The sequence below is a fragment of the Xylocopa sonorina genome, chromosome 15 (genome assembly GCF_050948175.1).
Source record: "Xylocopa sonorina isolate GNS202 chromosome 15, iyXylSono1_principal, whole genome shotgun sequence".
Taxonomy (NCBI): Eukaryota; Metazoa; Arthropoda; class Insecta; order Hymenoptera; family Apidae; genus Xylocopa; species Xylocopa sonorina.
This window is the reverse complement of record NC_135207.1, coordinates 318,679-342,136: the sequence shown is the minus strand read 5'-3', so window position 1 is coordinate 342,136 and position 23,458 is coordinate 318,679.

The following is a 23,458-nucleotide window of genomic DNA, read 5'->3' as shown; positions in this document are numbered from 1 at the left end:
GATACGTAGACATCTGCAAACGCGATTACCTAGGAAGGAAGTGTCGCATTTACATTCATTTGAAGTGTATGCGAGGATTACATGACACTTCGCAATGAACGTTATATCTTATCATGAAACATAGAAATGAGATGCGATATCGCGATTTAAGATGCATTAGAACTCTATTGCTACGACACGTAGACATCTGCAAACGGTATCTAATAGCAAGGAAGTGTTGCACTTACATTCTTTTGATGTGAATACGGGGTTATAATAACACTCCACAGTGAATGTTATATCTTATCATGAAACATAGAAATGAGATGCGATATGGCGATTTAAGAAGCAGTAGATCTCCATTGCTTCGATACGTAGACATCTGCCAACGCTATTTCCTAGCAAGGAAGTGTCGCATTTACATTCATTTGAGGTGTATGCGAGGTATACAAGTCACTTCGCAGTGAATATTATATCTTATCATGAAACATGGAAACGAGATGCGATATCGCGATTTAAGAAGCATTAGGACTCTATTGCTTCGATACGTAGACATCTGCAAACGCTATTTCCTAGCAAGGAAGTGTCGCATTTACATTCTTTTGATGTGAATAAGAGGTATATATAACACTGCACGATGAATATTATATCTTATCATGAAACATAGAAATGAGATGCGATATCTGGTTTTAAGGAGCATTAGAACTCTATTGCTTCGATACGTAGACATCTAGAAACGCTATTTCCTAGCAAGAGAGTTTCGCATTTACATTCATTTGAAGTGTATACGAGGTATACATGACACTTCGCAATTAATATTATATCTTATCATGAAACATAGTAATGAGATGCGATATCGCGATTTAAGATGCATTAGAACACTATTGCTTCCATACGTAGACATCTGCAAACGCTATTACCTAGCAAAGAAGTTTCTCATTTACATTCATTTGAAGTGTATGCGAGGAATACATGACACTTCGCAATGGATATTATATCATATCATGAAACATACAAATGAGGTGCGATATCGCGTTTTAAAAAGCATTAGAACTCTATTGCTTCTATAAGTAGGCATCTGCAAACGCTATTTCCAGCAAGGAAGTGTCGTTTTTACATTCATTTGTAGTGTATGCGATGTATTCATGACACTTCGCAATGAATATTATATCTTATCATGAAACATAGGAATGAGATGCGATATCGCGATGTAAGGAGCATTAGAACACTAATGCTACGATACGTAGCCATCTGCAAACGCTATTTCCTAGCAAGGAAGTGTCGCATTTACATTCTTTTGAAGTGTAGACGAGATATACATAACACTGCACACTGAATATTATATCTTATCATGAAACATAGAAATGAGATGCGATATCGCGATTTTAGAAGCATTAGAAATCTATTGCTTCGATACCTAGACATCTGCAAACGCTACTTCCTAGCAAGGAAGTGTCGCATTTACATTCTTTTGAAGTGTATACGAGGTATACATAACACTCCACAATGATTATTATATCTTATCATGAAACATAGAAATGTAATGCGATATCGCGTATAAAGAAGCATTAGAACTAAATTGCTACGATGCGTAGACATCTGCAAACGCTACTTCCTAGCAAGGAAGTGTCGCATTTACATTCTTTTGAAAGGAATACGAGGTATACATGACACTTCGCAATGAATATTATATCTTATCATGAAACGTAGAAATGTGGAGCGATATTGCGTTTTAGGAATCATAAGAACTCTAATACCACGATACGTAAGCATATGCAAACGCTATTTCCTAGCAAGAATGTGTCCGACTTACATTCTTTAGAAGTCACTACGAGGGATACATGACACTTCGCAATGAATATTATATCTCATCATGAGACATAGAAGTGAGGTGCGACATCGCTATATAGGAAGCATTAGAACTCTATTGCTTCGATACGTAGACACCTGCAAACGTAACTTCCCAGCAAGGAAGTGTCGCATTTACATTCTCTTGAATGGAATACGAGGTATACATGACACTTCGTAATGAATATTGTATCTTATCATGAAACATAGAAGTGAGATGCGATATCGCGTTCTGAGAAGCATTAGAACTCTATTGCTTCGATACGTAGGCATCTGCCAACGCTATTTCCTAGCAAGGAAGTGTCGCATTTACATTCTTCTGACGTGAATACGAGGTATACATAACACTACACAATGAATATTATATCTTATCATGAAACATAGAAATGAGATGCGATATCGCGTTTTAACCCTTTTGCTACTGGCGGGTTCTCCGCCGCTGTACTTATGCTGAACGGAGCGCCGCGACATCACTGCACGTTACGCAACGCCGATCGTCAGCGAGAGTACCGCGGCGGAGAACCCATGCTGCTTGAGTAATTTCGAACGAACAAATTTTTTTCCGAAGGGTATTTATAAATAAAGTATATATACTATAGTATATATACTATAGTGGCCAGTAGTACCTCAGTGGCATCTTGCGGAGAGCCACTATAGTGGCCCTTAGTACCTGAGTGGCATCTTATGAAAGGCCACTATATTGGCCCGTAGTAGCGAAAGGGTTAAGAAGCATTAGAACTCTAATGCTACGATACGTAGACATCTGCCAACGCTATTTCCTAGCAAGGAAGTGTCGCATTTACATTCATTTGAAGTGTATGCGAGGTACACATGACACTTCGCAATGAATACCATATCTTGTCATGAGACATAGAAGTGAGATGCGATATCGAGATTTAAGAAGCATTAGAACCCTATTGCTACGATACCTAGACTTCTGCAAACGCTATTTCCTAGCAAGGAAGTGTCGCATTTACATTCTTTTGAAGTGAATACGAGGTATACAAAACATTTCACAATGAATATTATATCTTATCATGGACCATAGAAAAGAGATGCGATATGGCGATTTAAGAAGCATTAGAACTCTATTGCTTCGATACGTAGATATCTGCCAACGCTATTTCCTAGCAAGGAAGTGTCGCATTTACATTCTTTTGAGGTGAATACGAAGTAGACATAACACTCCAAAATGAATATTATATCTTACCATGAAACATAGAAATGAGATGCGATATCTCGTTTTAAGCTGCATTAGAACTATGTTGCTTCGATACGTAGACATCTGGAAACGCTATTTCCTAGCAAGGAAGTGTCGCATTTACATTCATTTGAAGTGTAGAGGAGGAATACGTAACACTTCGCAGTGAATATTGTTTCTTATCATGAGATATATAAATGATATGTGATATCGCGTTTTGAGAAGCATTAGAACTCTATTGCTTCGATACGTAGGCATCTGCCAACGCTATTTCCTAGCAAGGAAGTGTCGCATTTACATTCTTCTGACGTGAATACGAGGTATACATAACACTACACAATGAATATTATATCTTATCATGAAACATAGAAATGAGATGCGATATCGCGTTTTAAGAAGCATTAGAACTCCAATGCTACGATACGTAGACATCTGCCAACGCTATTTCCTAGCAAGGAAGTGTCGCATTTACATTCATTTGAAGTGTATGCGAGGTACACATGACACTTAGCAATGAATACCATATCTTGTCATGAGACATAGAAGTGAGATGCGATATCGAGATTTAAGAAGCATTAGAGCTCTATTCTTTCGATTCGTAGACATGTGGAAACGCTATTCCCTAGCAAGGAAGTGTCGCATTTACATTCTTTTGAAGTGAATACGAGGTATTCATGACTCTTCGCAATGAATATTATATCTTATCATGAAACATAGAAGTGAGGTGCGATATCTTGTTTTTAGGAGCTTTTGAACTCTATTGCTACGGTGCGTAGACATTTTCAAACGCTATTTAATAGCAGGGAAGAGTCGCATTTACATTCTATTGAAGTGAATACAAAGAATACATGATACTTCGCAATTAATATTATATCTTATCATGAAACATAGAAATCAGATGCAACATCTCGTTTTAAGAAGCATTAGACTCTATTGCTTCGATACGGAGACATCTGCAAACGCTATTTCCTAGCAAGGAAGTGTCGCATACACATTCTTTTGAAGTGAATACGAGGTATACATGACTCTTCGCAATGAATACTATATCTTATCATGAAACATAGAAATGAGATTCGGTATCGAGATTTAAGATGCATTAGAACCCTATTGCTACGATACGTAGACATCTGCAAGCGCTATTTCCTACAAGGAAGTGTCGCATTTACGTTCTTTTTAAGTGTAGACGAGATATACATAACACTGCACAGTGAATATTATATCTTATCATGAAACATAGAAATGAGATGCGATATCGCGATTTAAGAAGCATTAGGACTCTATTGCATCGATAGGTAGACATCTGCAAACGCTATTTCCCAGCAGCGCAGTGTCGCATTAACATTCATTTGAAGTGTATGCGAGGTATACATGACACTTCGCAATGAATATTATATCTTATAATGAAACATGGAAATGAGATGCGAAATCGCGATTTTAGAAGCATTAGAACTCTATTGCTTCGATACGCAGACATCTGCAAACGCTATTTCCTAGCAGGGCAGTGGCGCATTTACATTCATTTGAAGTGTATGCGAGGTATACATGACACTTCGCAATGAATATTATATCTTATCATGAAACATAGGAATGAGATGCCATGTCGCGTTTTAAGAAGCATTAGAACTCTATTGCTACGATACGTAGACATCTGCAAACGTTTTTTCCGTGCACGGAAGTGTCGCATTTACATTCATTTGAAGTGTATGCGAGGTACACATGACACTTCGCAATGAATACCATATCCTGTCATGAGACATAGAAGTGAGATGCGATATCGAGATTTAAGAAGCATTAGAGCTCCATTCTTTCGATTCGTAGACATGTGGAAACGCTATTCCCTAGCAAGGAAGTGTCGCATTTACATTCTTTTGAAGTGAATACGAGGTATTCATGACTCTTCGCAATGAATATTATATCTTATCATGAAACATAGAAGTGAGATGCGATATCTTGTTTTTAGGAGCTTTTGAACTCTATTGCTACGGTGCGTAGACATTTTCAAACGCTATTTAATAGCAGGGAAGAGTCGCATTTACATTCTATTGAAGTGAATACAAAGAATACATGATACTTCGCAATTAATATTATATCTTATCATGAAACATAGAAATCAGATGCAACATCTCGTTTTAAGAAGCATTAGACTCTATTGCTTCGATACGGAGACATCTGCAAACGCTATTTCCTAGCAAGGAAGTGTCGCATACACATTCTTTTGAAGTGAATACGGGGTATACATGACTCTTCGCAATGAATACTATATCTTATCATGAAACATAGAAATGAGATTCGGTATCGAGATTTAAGATGCATTAGAACCCTATTGCTACGATACGTAGACATCTGCAAGCGCTATTTCCTACAAGGAAGTGTCGCATTTACGTTCTTTTTAAGTGTAGACGAGATATACATAACACTGCACAGTGAATATTATATCTTATCATGAAACATAGAAATGAGATGCGATATCGCGATTTAAGAAGCATTAGGACTCTATTGCATCGATAGGTAGACATCTGCAAACGCTATTTCCCAGCAGCGCAGTGTCGCATTAACATTCATTTGAAGTGTATGCGAGGTATACATGACACTTCGCAATGAATATTATATCTTATAATGAAACATGGAAATGAGATGCGATATCGCGATTTAAGAAGCATTAGAACTCTATTGCTTCGATACGCAGACATCTGCAAACGCTATTTCCTAGCAGGGCAGTGGCGCATTTACATTCATTTGAAGTGTATGCGAGGTATACATGACACTTCGCAATGAATATTATATCTTATCATGAAACATAGGAATGAGATGCCATGTCGCGTTTTAAGAAGCATTAGAACTCTATTGCTACGATACGTAGACATCTGCAAACGTTTTTTCCGTGCACGGAAGTGTCGCATTTTTATTCTTTTGAAGTGAATACGAGGTATACATGTCACTTCGCAAAGAATATTATATCTTATCATGAAACATAGAAATGAGATGCGATATCGGGTTTTAAGAAGCATTAGGACTCTATTGCTACGATACGTAGACATCTGCAAACGCTTTTTCCTAGCACGGAAGTGTCGCATTTACATTCTTTTGAAGTGAATACGAGGTATACATGACACTTCGCAATGAATATGATATCTTATCATGAAACATAGAAATGTGATGCGATATCGCGTTTTAAGAAGCATTAGGACTCTATTGCTACGATACATGGACATATGCGAACGCTATTTCCTAGCAAGGAAGTGTTGCATTTACATTCCTTTCAAGTGGCGACGAGGTGTACACAACACTTCGCAATGAATATTGTATCTTATCATGAAACGTAGAAATGAGATGCGACTTCTCGATCTAAGAAGCATTAGAACTCTATTGTTTCGATTCGTAGACATCTGAAAACGCTACTTCCTAGGAAGGAAGTGTCGCATTAACATTCTTTTGAAAGAAATACAAGGTAGACATGACACTTCGCAATGAATATTATATCTTATCATGAAATATAGAAATGAGATGCCATATCGCGTTTTAAGAAGCATTAGAACTCTATTGCTACGATACGTAGACATCTGCAAACGTTTTTTCCGTGCACGGAAGGGTCGCATTTTTATTCTTTTGAAGTGAATACGATGTATACATGACACTTCGCAATGAATATTATATCTTATCATGCAACATAGAAATCAAATGCGATATCGCGTTATGAGAAGCATTACAACCCAAATGCTACGATACGTGGACATCTGCAAACGCTATTATCTAGCAAGGAAGTGCCGCATTTACATTCTTTTGAGGTGAATACGAGGTATACATAGCACTCCACAATGAATATTACATCTTATCATGAAACATAGAAATGAGGATCGATTTCACGTTTTAAGAAGCATTAGAACTCCTTTGCTGCAATACGTAGACATCTGCAAACGCTATTTCGTAGCAAGGAAGTGTCGCATATACATTCATTTGAAGTCAATACGAGGTGTACATAACACTGCACAATGAATATTATATCTTATCATGAAACATAGAAATGAGATGAGATATCGCGATTTAAGAAGCATCCGAAATCTATTCCTTCGTTACGTAGACATCTGCAAACGCTACTTCCTAGCAAGATAGTGTCGCATTTACATTCTTTTGAAGTGAATACGTGGTATACATGACAATCCGCAATGAATATTATATCTCATCATAATACATAGAAATGAGATTCGATATGGGGATTAAAGAAGCATTAGAACTCGATTGCTTCGATACGTAGACATCTACAAAAGCTATTTCCTAGCATGGAAGTGTCGCATTTACATTTTTTTGAAGTGAATTCCAGATATACATGACACTTCGCAATGAATATTATATCTTATCATGATACATAGAAATGAGATGCGGTATCCCGTTTTAAGAATCATTAGAACTCTATTGCTACGATACGTAGATATCTGCAAACGCTATTTCCCAGCAAGGAAGTGTCGCATATACATTCATTTGAAGTCAATACGAGGTATACATAACACTGCACAATGAATATTATATCTTATCATGAAACATTGAAATGAGATGAGATATCGCGATTTAAGAAGCATTAGAACTCTATTCCTTCGTTACGTAGTCATCTGCAAACGCTACTTCCTAGTAAGATAGTGTCGCATTTACATTCTTTTGAGGTGAATACGAAGTAGACATAACACTCCAAAATGAATATTATATCTTACCATGAAACATAGAAATGAGATGCGATATCTCGTTTTAAGCTGCATTAGAACTATGTTGCTTCGATACGTAGAAATCTGCAAACGCTATTTCCTAGCAAGGAAGTGTCGCATTTACATTCTCTTGAAAGTAATACGAGGTATACATGACACTTCGTAATGAATGTTATATCTTATCATGAAACATAGAAATGAGATGCGATATTGCGATTTAAGAAGCATTAGAACTCTATTGCTACGATACGTAGACATCTGCAAACGATATTTCCTAGCATGGAAGTATCGCATTTACATTCTTATGAAGTGTATGCGAGGTATACATAACACTGCACGATGTATATTATATCTTATCATGAAACATAGAAATGAGATGCGGTATTGACTTTTGAGAAGCATGAGAACTCTATGGCTTCGATACGTAGACATCTGGAATCGCTACTTCCTAGAGAGGAAGTGTCGCACTTAGATACGTTTGAAGTGTAGACGAGGAATACATAACACTTCGCAATGAATATTATCTCTTATCATGAGACATAGGAATCAGATGCGATATCGCGTTTTAAGAAGCATTAGAACTCTATTGCTTCGACACGTAGATATCTGCAAACGCTATTTCGTAGCTAGGAAGTGTCGCATTTACATTCTTCTGAAGTGAATACAAGGTATACATGACACTTCGCAATTAATATTATATTGTCACGTCCGGGACCGGGAAAATTTCCGGAGTCGTCCGTACGAAACGAAATATAAAACACAGGGCCGATCACTCGATTGTGATGGGTACCGTGGTTTCCTTTTATGGGACGCGAGCGGTAATTGTACCCTTTTCGACGCGGTGAGGTGAAATTTACTTACCTTTCGTCGATTAACACCTTAATATCGTCTTTCCAGGTATCGCCGTTGTCGAGGGTCACCGGCTGGGACAGTGGACGCGTAAGATGGGCGTTGAGGGAGCGTCAATGGAATGAGGGTCCAGCGACGTTGACCGGACTCGGATGCTGGCGTCGGAGATGTCGGTGGTGCTGCAGGAGGCTGGATGCGGACAGCAGTAACAGCAATAACGGAATGGTAGGCTGGGCACGCCTGGGATCCGTTATATTCCCGCACAAGTTGTCGCAAGAAATTCTTTCTACCGGCGCGGCGCGTCTTCTTGGTAGCGGTGCGACACATACGAGATCTTCTTCTCCTAACTAGATTCGAGTCGGATAAGCGGCGGTCCGCTCTATCGTCGTCGGTCCAGGAGGGCGAAGAATGATCGTCCACTCGGAAGATCTTCCACTTGTATTCGGCACAGATAAGCGGCGGTCCGCTCTATCTAATGCAGAGGTTCAAGTATCTGTATCTCCGCAAAGTAGCGCTGTGTACGGTTGTACGCGAGAACCGGAGGGTGTCGCGTAGATATAAAATGAATAAGGACTCGAATGTAGAAATAAAATAAAGATATATTCTTGATTAATCCTAGATATACACTTACTTCCCTATCTAGATTTAGAGTAACTTAATGAACTAGAAATAGAACTTAGATTTAGAAATAGAATAGGAACTTGAATACGATTTGAATTAGAAGTCGAGGTTTGAGAGAGGTCCGAAGTCGGGCGATGCCCGGGACGAAGTCGGAAGACAACCGGAGTCGGGCGATGCACTGGACGAAGTGTCGATCCACTCGCGTGCACGAGACCTTCTCGGTTCTCGTGGCGCGCGAGTCGCTGAGCCCTTGGAGTGGGGCGGACGGTAGGAGTAGGGCGGACGGCCCTTGCGGTGGGGCGCGGCTCGCGTTACGCGTGAGCCGCGCGCGTCGAGTGCGCGCGCGAGCGCATCGCTTCTTAGAGAATATTGATTATACATATATCTTAAAATTATGTGTGAGTGTTGTTCGTGTTACATCGAATAGTGTCGTGTGTACTTAGATCTAGAATTAATATGTATAGTTATATATATTAGAAGAAATGAAGTATGGCTGAGTTACGGTGGGCGATTCGGTGGGTCGTTGTTGCGAAGGCGGATCGTGGGTGCTGTGATTTGCGCGGTAGCGCAAACGATTGGTCCAACTCCGGGGCGCGATTTGCGGGTCGGCTGCCTTAGCTCGGCGAAAGGGGTGTTTACCCGTGCGCTTGGTCGTGGACGGCTGCAGGTAATTCGTCCCTGCTCGCTGTGGGAGGCGTCGGAGGGTGGACGGCGATACGCCGGACGCCACATATATCTTATCATGAAACATAGGAATGAGATGCGACACCTCGTTTTAAGAAGCATTAGAACTATATTGCTACGATACGCAGACATTTGCAATCGCTATTTCCTGGTAAGGAAGCGTCACATTTACATTCATTTTAAGTGAATACGAGGTATACATGACACTTCCCAATGAATATTATATCTTATCATGAAACATAGAAATGAGATGCGATATGGCGTTTTAAGAAGCGTTAGAACACTATTGCTACGATACGTAGATATCTGGAAACGCTATTTCTTAGCAAGGAAGAGTCTCATCTACAATTTTTTGAAGTGAATACGTGGTATACATGACATTTCGCAATGAATATTTTACCTTATCCTGAAACATAGAAATGAGATGCAATATCGCGCTTCAAAAAGCATTATAACTGTAATGCTACGAAACGTAGACATCTGCAAATGCTATTTCCTAGCATGGGAATGTTGCATTTACATTCTTTGGAAGTGAATACGAGGTATACAAGACTCTTCGCAATGAATATTATATCTTATCATGAAACATAGAAATGAGATGCGATATCGCGATTTAAGCAGCATTAGAACTCTATTTCTACGATAGGTAGACATCTGCAGAAGCTATTTCCTAGCAAGCAATTGTCGCATTTACATTCTTTTGAAGTGTAGGCGAGATATACATATCACTCCAGAATGAATATTGTGTCTTATCCTGAAAGATAGAAATGAGGTGCGATATCGCCATTTAAGAAGCATTAGAACTCTATTGCTACGATACGTAGACATCTGCCAACGATATTTCCTAGGAAGGAAGTGTCGCATTTACATTCTTTTGAAGTGAATACAAAGAATACATGATACTTCGCAATTAATATTATATCTTATCATGAAACATAGAAATCAGATGCAACATCTCGTTTTAAGAAGCATTAGACTCTATTGCTTCGATACGGAGACATCTGCAAACGCTATTTCCTAGCAAGGAAGTGTCGCATACACATTCTTTTGAAGTGAATACGAGGTATACATGACTCTTCGCAATGAATATTATATCTTATCATGAAACATAGAAATGAGATGCGATATCTCGTTTTAAGAAACATTAGAACACTATTGCTACGATACGTAGGCATTTGGAAACGCTATTTCCTAGCAACGAAGTGCCGCATTTACATTCATTTGTAGTGTATGCGAGGAATACATATCACTGCGCAATGAATATTATATCTTATCACGAAACATAGAAATGAGATGCGATATCGCCTTTCTAGAGGCATTAGAACTCCATTGCTTCGATACGTAGACATCTGCAAACGTAATTTCCTAGGAAGGAAGTGTCGCATTTACATTCATTTGAAGTGTAGCCGAGCAATTCATAACACATCGCAAGGAATATTATATCTCATCACGAAACATGGAAATGAGATGCGATATCGCGATTTAAGAAGCATTAGAACACAAATGCTACGATACGTAGACATCTGCAGACGCTATTTCCTAGCAAGGATGTGTGGCATTTACACTCTTTTGAAGTGAATACTATGTATACACAACAACCCACAATGAATATTACACCTTATCACGAAACATAGAGATGAAATGCGATTTCGCGATTTAAGAAGCATTAGAAACCTATTGCTTCGATACGGAGACATCTGGAAACGCTATTTCCTAGCAATGAAGTGTCGCATTTACATTCATTTTAAGTGCATGCGAGGTATAAGTGGCACTTCGCAATGTATATTATATCTTATCATGAAACATAGAAATGAGATGCGATATCATGTTTTAAGAAGCATTAGAACTCTATTACTTCGATACGTAGACATCTGCAAACGCTATTTAATAGCAAGGAAGTGTCCCATTTACATTCTCTTGAATACGAGGTATACATGACATTTCGCAATGAATATTATATCTTATCATGAAACATAGAAATGAGATGCGAAATCTCGTTTTAAGGAGCATTATAACTCTGTAGTTTCGATACGTAGACATCTGCAAACGCTATTTTATAGCCTGGAAGTGTCGCATTTACATTCTTTTGAAGTTCATACGGGGCATACATAACACTCCACAATGAATATTATACCATATCACGAAACATAGAGAAGAAATGCGATATCGCGATTTAAGAAGCATTAGAACTCTTTAGCTTCGATACGGAGACATCTGCAAATACTGTTTCCTAGCATGGCAGTGTCGCATTTACATTCTTTTGAAGTGAATACGAGGTATACATGTAGCTTCGCAATGAATATTATATCTTAACATGAAACATAGGAATGAGATGCGATATGACGTATTGAGAAGCATTAGATCTCTATTGCTACGATACGTAAACTCTTGCAAACGCTATTTCCTAGCAAGGAAGTGTCGCATTTACATTCTTTTGAAGTGAATACGAGGAATACATGACTATTCGCAATGAATATTATATCTTATCGTGAAACATAGAAATGAGATGCGACATCACGTTTTTAGAAGCATTAGAACTCAATCGCTTCGATACGGAGACATCTGCAAACGCTATTTCCTAGGAAGGAACTGCCGCATTTACATTCATTTGAAGTGTATCCAAGGTATAGGTGACACTTCGCAATGAATATTATATCTTATCATGAAACATAGATATGCGATGCGATATCTCGTTTTAAGAAGCATTAGAACTGTATTGTTTCGATACGTAGACATCTTGAAACGCTATTTCCTAGCAAGGAAGTATCGCATTTACACCCTTTTGACGTGAATACGTGGTATACATGACACTTCGCAATTAATATAATATCTTATCACGAAACTTAGAAATGAGATGCGACATCTCGTTTTACGAAGCATTAGAACTGTATTGTTTCGATACGTAGACATCTGGAAACGCTATTTCCTAGCAAGGAAGTGTCGCATTTACATTCTTTTGAAGTGAATACGTGGTATAGATGACACTTCGCAATGAATATTATATCTTATCATAAAACATGGAAATGAGATGCGATATAGCGAATTAAGAATCGTTAGAACTCTGTTGCTACGATACGTAGACATTTGCAAACGCTATTTCCTAGCAAGGAAGTGTCGCATTTACATTCTTTTGAAGTGAATACGAGGTATACATGTAACTTCGCAGTGAATATTACATCTTATCATGAAACATATATATGTGATGCGATATTGCGTTTTGAGTAGCATTAGAACTCTATTGCTACGTTACGTAGACATCTAAAAACGCTATATCCTAGCAAGGACATGTCGCATTTACATTCTTTTGAAGTGAATTCGAGGTATACATAACACACCACAATGAATATTATATCTTATCATGAAACATAGACGTGGGACGCGATATCGCGTTTTAAGAAGCATTAGATCTCTATTGCTGCGATACGTAGACATCTGCAAACGCTATTTCCTAGCAAGGAAGTGTCGCACTTACATTCTTTTGATGTGAAACGGTATATACATGACACTCCACAATGAGTATTATATCTAATCATGAAACTTAGAAATGAGATGCGATATCGCGATTTAAATAGCATTAGAACTCTATTGCTACTATACGTAGATATCAGCAAACTCTATTTCCTAGCAAGGAAGTGTCGCATTTACCTTCTTTTGAAGTGTTTGCGAGGTATACATGACACTTCGCAATGAATATTATATTTTATCATGAAACTTAGAAATGAGATGCGATATAGCGTTTTGAGAAGCATTAGTACATTCTTTCTACGATACGTACACATCTGTAAACACTATTTCCTAGCAAGAAAGCTTCGCATTTACATTCTTTTGATGTGAATACGAGATATACATGACACTCCACAATGAGTAATATATCTAATCATGAAACTTAGAAATGAGATGCGATATCGCGATTTAAATAGCATTAGAACTCTATTGCTACTATACGTAGACATCAGCAAACTCTATTTCCTAGCAAGGAAGTGTCGCATTTACATTCTATTGAAGTGAATACGAGGTATACATGACACCTCGCAATGAATATTATATCTTATCATGACACAAAGTAGTGAGATGCGATATCGTGATTTAAGGAGCATTAAAACTCTATTGCTTCGATACGTAGACATCTGCAAACGCTATTTCCCAGCAAGGAAGTGTCGCATTTACATTCCTTTGAAGTGAATACGAGGTATACATAACAGTGCACAATGAATATTATATCTTATCATGAAACATAGAAATGTGATGCGATATCGCGCTTTGGGATGCAATAGAAATCTAATGCTACGGAACGCAGATATCTGCAGACGCTGTTTCCTAGCAAGGAAGTGTCGCATTTACATTCAATTGAAGAGAATACGAGATATACATAACACTGCACAATGAATATTATATCTTATCTTGAAACGTAGAAGTGGGATGCGATATCGCGATTTAAGAAGCATTAGATCTCTATTGCTGCGATACGTAGACATCTGCTGACGCTATTTCGTAACAAGCAAGTGTCGCATTTACAATCTTTTGAAGTGAATGCGTGGTATACATAACACTCCACAATGAATATTATATCTTACACTAAAACAGAAATGAGGTGCGATATATCGTTTTAAGAAACGTTAGCATCCTATTGCTTCGATACGTAGACATCTGCCAACGCTATTTCCTAGCAATGATGTGTCGCCTTTTAATTCGTTTGAGGTATATGCGTGGTATACAAGACACTTCGCAATGAATATTATATCTTATCATGAAACATAGAAATGAAATGCGATATCTCGTTTTGAGATGATTTAGAAATCTAATGCTACGATACGTAGACATCTGCAAACGCTATTTCCCAGCAAGGATGTGTCGCATTTACATTCTTCTGAAGTGAATACGAGGTATACATGACACTTCGCAATGAATATTATATCTTATCATAAATCATAGAAATTGGATGCGATACCGCGATTTGAGAAGCATTTGAACTCTATTTCTTCGATACGTAGGCATTTGGAAACGCTATTTCCTAGAGAGGAAGTGTCGCATTTACATTCATTTGAAGTGTATGCGAAGTATAAGATACACTTCGCAATGAATATTATATCTTATCATGAGACATAGAAATGAGATGCGATATCCCGATTTGAGAAGCATAAAACTTTATTTCTTCGATACGTAGACATCTGCAAACGCTAATTCCTAGCAAGGAAGTGTCGCATTTACAATCATTTGAAGTGTATGCGAGGTATACATGACACTTCGCAATGAATATTATATCTTATAATGAAACGTAGAAGTACGATGCGATATCGCGTCTTAAGACGCATTAGAACTCTATTGCTACGATACTTAGACATCTGCAAACGATATCTCCTAGCATGGGAGTGTCACATTTACGTTCATTTTAAGTGGATGCGAAGTATACATAACACTCCACAATGAATATTATATCTTCTCATGAGACATAGAAATGGGTCGCGATATCTTGTTTTAGGAAGCATTAGATCTCTATTGCTACGATACGTAGTCATCTGCAAACGCTACTTCCTAGCAAGGAAATGTCGCATTTACATTCCTTTGATGTGAGCACGCGGTATACATAACACTCCATAATGAATATTATATCTTATCATGGAACATAGAAATGATATGCGATATCCCGTTTTTAGACGCATTAGAACACGATTGCTTCGATTCGTAGACATCTGCGAAAGCTATTTGCTAGCAAGGAAGTGTCGCATTTACATTCATTTGAAGTGTATGCGAGGTATACGTGACACTTGGCAATAAACATTATATCTTGTCATGAAACATAGAAATAAGATGCGAAATGGCGTTCTGAGAAGCATTAGAAGCCTAATGCTACGATACGTAGACATTTGCAAACGCTATTTCCTAGCAAGGATGTGTCGCATTTACATTCCTTTGAGGTGAATACGAGGAATACAATACACTCCACAATGAGTATTATATATCATCGTGAAACATAGAAATGAGGGGCGATATCGCGTTTTAAGAAGCATTAGTACACTATTGCTACGGTACGTAGACATCAGCGAACGCTATTTCCTTGCAAGGAAGTGTCGCATTTACATTCATTTGATGTGTAGACGAGATAGACATAACACTACACAATGAATATTATATCTTTTCATAAAACGTAGAATTGAGGTGCGATATCGCGATTTATGAAGCATTGGAACTCTGTTGCTTCGATACGTAGACATCTGCCATCGCTATTTCCTATCGAGGAAGTGTGGCATTTACATTCATTTGAAGCGTATGCGAGGTATACAAGGCTCTCCGCACTGAATATTATATTTTATCATGAAACATATAAATGAGATGCGATATCGCGATTTAAGAAGGGTTAGAACACTACTGCTTCGATACGTAGACATCTCACATCGCTATTTCCTAGCAAGGAAGTGTCGCATTTACATTCATTTGAAGTGTTGCTGAGGAATACATAATACTTCGCAATGAATATCATATCTTATCACGTCACATATTAATGAGATGCGATATCGCGTTTTAAGAAGCATTAGAACTCTATTGCTACGATACGTAGACATCTGCAAACGCTATTTCCCAGGAAGGAAGTGTCGCACTTACACTCTTTTGAGGTGCATGCGAAGTAGGCATAACAGTTCACAATGAATATTATATCTTATCAAGAAACATAGGAATGAGATGCGATATCGCGGTTTAAGGAACATTAGAACTCTATTGCTTTACATTAATTTGAAGTGTAGTCGAGGAATACGTAACACTTCGCAGTGAATATTGTATCTTACCATGAGACATAGAAATGAACTGCGATATCGCGTTTTGAGAAGTGTTAGAAATCTGTTGCTTCGATGCGTAGACATCTGCCATCGCCATTTCCAAGCAAGCAAGTGTCGCATTTACATTCATTTGAAGTGTATGCGAGGTATACATAACACTCCACAATGAATATTATATCTTATCATGAAACGTAGAAATAACGAGCGATTTTGCGTTTTAAGAAGCATTAGAACTCTATTGTTTCGATACGTAGACATCTGCAGATGCTATTTCCTAGCAAGGAAGTGTCGCATTTACAATCTTTTGAAGTGAATACGAGGTATACATAACAGTGCACAATGAATATTATATCTTCTCATGAAACATAGAAATGAGATGCGACATGGCGATTTAAGAAGCAATAGATCTCTATTGCTTCGATACGTAGACACCTGCAAACTTTACTTCCTAGCAAGGAAGTGTCGCATTTACATTCTTTTGAAGAGAAAACGTGGTATACATGATACTCCGCAATGAATATTATATCTTACCATAAAACATAGAAACGAGATGCGATATGGCGATTTAAGAAGCATTAGAACCCTATTGCTTCGATACGTCGACGTCTGTAAACGCTACTTCCTAGCAAGGAAGTGTCGCATTTACTTCATTTTGATGTGAATACGAGGTATACATAACACTCCAGAATGAACATTATATCTTATCATGAAACATAGAAATGAGGAGCGATTTCGCGTTTTAAGAAGCATTAGAACTCTATTGCTTCGTTACGTAGACATCCTCAGGCGCCAATTCCTAGCAAGGAAGTGTCGCATTTACATTCTTTTGAAGTGAACACGAAGTATACATGACAATCCGCAATGAATATTATATCTTGTCCTAAAACATAGAAATGAGATGCGATATCTCGTTTTAAGAATCATTAGAACACCATTGCTACGGTTCGTAGATATCTGCAGATGCTATTTCCTAGGAAGGAAGCGTCGCATTTACATTCTTTTGAAGTGAATACGAGGTATACATAACACTTCGCAATTAGTATTATATCTTATCATGAAACATAGAAATGAGATGCGACATCGCGTCTTGAGATAATTTAGAACTCTAATGCTACGATACGTAGACATCCGCAAACGCTATTTCCTAGCGAGGAAGTGTCGCATTTACATTCATTTGAAGTGTATGGCAGGTATACATGACACTTCGCAATGAATATTATATCTTATCATGAAAGATACAAATGAGATGCGATATCGCGTTTTAAGAGGCATTAGAACTCTATTGCTAGGATACGTACACATCTACAAACGATATTTCCTAGCCAGGAAGTGTCGCATTTACATTCATTTGTAGTGCATGCGAGGTATACATGACACTTCACAATGAATATCATATCTTATCATGATACATTGAAATGAGATGCGATATCGCGTTTTGAGAAGCGTTAGAATTCTATTACTTCGATAAGTAGACATCGGCAAACGCTATTTCGTAGCAACGAAGTGTCGCATTTACATTCTTTTGAAGCGAATACGAGGTATACATAGCAATCCACAATGAATATTATATCTTATCGCGAAACATAGAAATGAGATGCGATATCGCGATTTAAGAAGCATTAGAACTCTATTGCTACGATACGTAAATATCTGGAAACGCTATTTCCTAGCAAGGAAGAGTCGCATTTACATTCTTATGAAGTGAATACGAGGAATACATAACATTTCGCAATGAATATTATATCTTATCATGAAACATAGAAATAAGATGCGACATGGCGTTTAGAGAAGCATTATAGCTCTAATGCTACGCTACGTAGACATCTGCAAACGCTACTTCCTAGTAAGGAAGTGTCGCATTTACATTCTTTTGACGTGGATACGACGTATAGATAACATTCCACAATGAATATTATATCTTATCGTGAAACGTAGAAATGAGGAGCGGTATCGCGTTTTAGGAAGCATTAGAACTCTAATACCACGATACGTAAGCATATGCAAACGCTATTTCCTAGCAAGAATGTGTCCGCCTTATATTCTTTTGAAGTGACTACGAGGAATACATGACACTTCGCAATGAATATTATATCTCATCATGAAACATAGAAGTGAGATGCGACATCGCTATATAAGAAGCATTAGAACTCTATTGCTTCGATATGGAGACATCTGCAAACACTTTTTCCTAGCAAGGAAGTGTCGCATTAACATTCTGTTGAGGTGAATACGAGATATACATGACACTCCACATCGAATATTATATCTTATCATGATACATAGAAATGAGATGCTATATGGCGATTTAAGAAGCATTATAACTCTATTGCTACGATACGTAGACATCTGCTCACGCTATTTCCTAGCAAGGAAGTGTCGCACTTACATTCTTTTGAAGTGAATACGAGGTATACATAACACTCCACAACGAATATTATATCTTATCATGAAACATAGAAATGAGGAGCGATTTCGCGTTTTAAGAAGCATTAGAACTCTATTGCTTCGATACGTAGACATCTGCAAACGCTATTTCCTAGCAAGGTAGTGTCGCATTTACATTCTTTTGAAGCGAATACGAGGTATACATGACACTTCGCAATGAATATTATATCTTATCATGAAACATAGAAATGAGATGCGATATCTCGTTATAAGAAGCATTATAACACGATTACTACGATACGTAGACATCTGCAAACGCCTTTTCCTAGCAAGGAAGTGTCGCATTTACACTCATTTGAAGTGAATACGAGGAATACATGAAACTTCGCAATGAATATTGTATCTTATCATGAAACATAGAAATGGGATACGATATCGCGTTTTAAAAAGCATTAGAACTCTAATGCTACGATACGTAGACATCTTTCAAACGCTATTTCTTAGAAAGGAAGTGACGCATTTACATTCAATTGAAGTGTATGCGAGGTATACAAGGAACTTCGCAATGAATATTACATCTTATCATGAAACATATAAATGAGATGCGATATCGCGTTTTGAGAAGCATTAGGACTCTAATGCTACGATTCGTAGACATCTGCGAACGCTATTTCCTAGCAAGGAAGTGTCGCATTTACATTCATTTGAAGTGTAGACGAGGAATACTTAACACTTCGCAATGAATATTATATCTTATAATGAAACGTAGAAATGGGGAGCGGTATCGCGTTTTAGGAAGCATTAGAACTCTAATACCACGATACGTAAGCATATGCAAACGCTATTTCCTAGCAAGAATGTGTCCGACTTACATTCTTTTGAAGCGACTACGAGGAATACATGACACTTCGCAATGAATATTATATCTCATCATGAAACATAGAAGTGAGATGCGACATCGCTATATAAGAAGCATTAGAACTCTATTGCTTCGATATGGAGACATCTGCAAACACTTTTTCCTAGCATGGAAGTGTCGCATTAACATTCTTTTGAGGTGAATACGAGATATACATGAAACTCCATATCGAATATTATATCTTATCATGATACATAGAAATGAGGAGCGATATCGCGTTTTAATAAGCATTAGGAATATATTGCTACGTTACATGGACATCTGCAAACGGTTTTTCTGTGCACGGAAGTGTCAAGTTTTTATTCTTTTGAAGTGAATACGAGGTATACATGACACTTCGCACTGAATATTATATCTTATCATGAAACATAGAAATGAGATGCGATATCGCCTTGTATGGAGCATTAGAACTCTATTGCTACGATACGTAGATATCTGCGGACGCTATTTCCTAGCAAGGAAGTGTCGCATTTACATTGTTTTGTAGTGAATTCGAGGTATACGTAACACTCCACAATGAATATTATATCTTATCATGAAACATAGAAAGAAGATGCGATACGGCGATTTGAGAAGCAAAAGAACACTATTGCTTCGATACGTAGATATCTGCAAACGCTATTTCCTAGCAAGGAAGTGTCGCATTTATATTCAGTTGAAGTGTATGCGAGTTATACAAGACACTTCACAATGAATATTATATCTCATCATGAGGCATAGAAATGAGATGCGATATCGCGTTTTGAGAAGCTGTGGAACTCTAATGATACGATACGTAGACATCTGCAAACGCTATTTCCTAGCAAGGAAATGTCGCATTTACATTCATTTGAAGTGTATGCGAGGTATACATGACACATCGCAGTGAATATTATATCTTATCATGAAACATAGATATGAGATGCGCTATCGCGAATTAAGAAGCATTAGAACTCTATTGCAACGATACGTAAGCATCTGCAAACGCTATTTCCTAGCAAGGAAGTGTCGCATTTACATTCCTTTGAGGTGAATACGCGGTATACATAACAATTCGCCATGAATATTATATCTTATCATGAAATATAGAAATGAGATGCGATATCGTGTTTTAAGAAGCATTAGAACACTATTGCTACGATACGTAGATATCTGAAGACGCAACTTCCTAGCAAGAGAGTGTCGTATTTACATTCTTTTGAGGTGAATACGAGGTATACATAACCCTCCACAATGAATATTATATCTTATCATGAAACGTAGAAACGGGACGCGATATAGCGTTTTGAGAAGCATTACAACTCTAATGCTACGATTCGTAGACATCTGCCATCGCTATTTCCTAGGAAGGAAGAGTCGCATTTACATTCGTTTGAATTGTACGCGAGGTATACATGACACTTCGCAATGAATATTATATCTTATCATGTAACATAGAAATGAGTTGCGATATCGCGTTTTAAGAAGCATTGGAACACTATTGCTTCAACACATCGACACCTGCAAACGATATTTCCTAGCAAGGAAGTGTCGTATTAACATTCTTTTGTAGTGAATACGAGGTACACATAACACTCCACAATGAATACTATATCTTATCATGAAACATAGAAATGAGATTGCGATATCCCATTGCAAGAAGCTTTAGAACTCTATTGCTTCGATACGTAGACATCTGCAATCGCAATTTCCTAGCAAGGAAGTGTCGCACTTACATTCATTTGAAGTGTATGCGAGGTATACATAACACTTCGTAATGAATGTTACATATTATCGTGAAACATAGAAATGAGATGCGATATCTCGTTTTGAGAAGCATTAGAACTCTAACGCTGCGATACGAAGACATATGCAAACGCTATTTCCTAGCATGGAAGTGTCGCATTTACATTCTTTTGAAGTGAATACGAGGTATGCATGACACTTCGCAATGAATATTATATCTTATCATGAAACATAGAAATGAGATACGATATGGTATATAAGAAGCATTAGAAATCTACTGCTTCGATACGTAGACATCTGGAGACGCTATTTCCTTGCTAGGAAGTGTCGCATTTACATTCAATTGAAGTGAGTACGAGGTATACATAACACTGCACAATGAATATTATATCTTATCATGAAGCAAAGAAATGAGATGCGATATCGCGGTTTAGGAAGCACTAGAACTCTATTGCTTCGATACGTAGACATCTCCAAACGTTATTTCCTGGGAAGGAAGAGTCGCATCTACATTCATTTGAAGTGTAGACTAGATATACATAACACTGCACAATGAATATTATATCTTGTCATGAAGGATGGAAATGAGATGCGATATCGCCATTTAAGATGCATTAGAACACTAATGCTGCGATACGTAGATATCTGCAAACGCTATTTCCTAGCAAGGAAGTGTCGCATTTACATACTTTTGAAGTGAATACGAGGTATACATAACACTGCACAATGAGTATTATATCTTATCATGAAGCATAGAAATGAGATGCGATATGGCGTTTTAAGTTGCATTAGAACTCTAATGCTTCGATACGTAGACATCTGCAAACGCTATTTCCTAGGAAGGAAGTGTAGCATTTACATTCACTTGAAGTTTATGCGAGGTACACATGACACTTCGCAATGAATATTATATCTTGTCATGAGACATTGAAATGAGGTGCGATATCGAGATTTAAGAAGCATTAGAACCCCATTGCTACCATACGTAGACATCTGCAAACGCCGTTTCCTAGCAAGAAAGTGTCGCATTAAATTCTTTTGAAGTGAAACGAGGTATACATAATACTCCACAATGAATATTATATCTTACTATGTAACATAGAAATGTGATGCGATATCGCGCTCTGAGAAGCATTAGAACTCTAATGCTACGATACGTAGACATCTGCAAACGCTATTTAATATCGAGGAAGTGTCGCATTTACATCCTTTTGAAGTGAATACGAGGTATACATGCCACTTCGCAGTGAATATTATGTCTTATCATGAAATATGGAAATGGGATGCGATATCGCGATTTAAGAAGCATTAGAACCCTATTGCTTCGATACGTAGACATATGCAAACGCTACTTCCTAGCAAGGAAGTGTCGCATTTACATTCAATTGAAGTGAGTACGAGGTATACATAACACTGCACAATGAATATTATTTCTTATCATGAAGCATAGAAATGAGATGCGATATCGCGATTTAAGAAGCACTAGAACTCTATTGCTTCGATACGTAGATATCTCCAAACGCTATTTCCTGGGAAGCAAGAGTCGCATCTACATTCATTTGAAGTGTAGACGAGATATACATAACACTGCACAATGAATATTATATCTTGCCATGAAGGATAGAAATGAGATGCGATATCGCGATTTAAGATGCATTAGAACTCTCATGCTTCGGTACGTAGACATCTGCAAACGCTATTTCCTAGGAAGGAAGTGTCGCATTTACATTCATTTGAAGTGTATGCGAGGTGTAAGTGACACTTCGCAATGAATATTATATCTTATCATGAAACATAGAAA